The sequence below is a fragment of the Cyprinodon variegatus genome, unplaced genomic scaffold, assembly GCF_000732505.1.
Source record: "Cyprinodon variegatus isolate N-32 unplaced genomic scaffold, C_variegatus-1.0 Scaffold148, whole genome shotgun sequence".
NCBI lineage: Eukaryota > Metazoa > Chordata > Actinopteri > Cyprinodontiformes > Cyprinodontidae > Cyprinodon > Cyprinodon variegatus.
This window is the reverse complement of record NW_015150601.1, coordinates 80,197-80,733: the sequence shown is the minus strand read 5'-3', so window position 1 is coordinate 80,733 and position 537 is coordinate 80,197.

The following is a 537-nucleotide window of genomic DNA, read 5'->3' as shown; positions in this document are numbered from 1 at the left end:
AGATAATTAGGTATTATGCACTTGAAATAAAAGACTACAGTTGCTTTTCCTTATTTTAAATGCAACTTGTCTTCTTCCATTGGCAATTTGTCTCACTTAACTGCTCAATTCAAGAAAAAAAATGCACTAATTTTAAGGAAAATTCTGTTTTTGCAGTGCATTACTCCTCCCACACTCAGCTTGCCTTTTTTATTATTCATCTTCTGGCCTCATATTTATCCAATTTTCTTTGCTACAAGCTCCAGTGTAAAATTTCACTGTTCAAAGAAAAAAAACATGAAATAATGTGTTTAGTGTTGTAATAGTCCTTGTTTTAAATTGTTATTAATATTTTAGTTGACATATTCTTGCCTCCGATACTTACGGAAGAGGATTAGGTCCACTGAAAAAAAAAAAAAGTTAACTGATTTTTACATTTTATTTCAGTTTAACGTGGGAAAAAAAAGTCAGAATTCAGACTTTTTTCTCAGAATTCTGACTTTAATCTCAGAATTTTGGATCTTAATGTAGATGGGCACCATGAAGGAAGAGATGTGG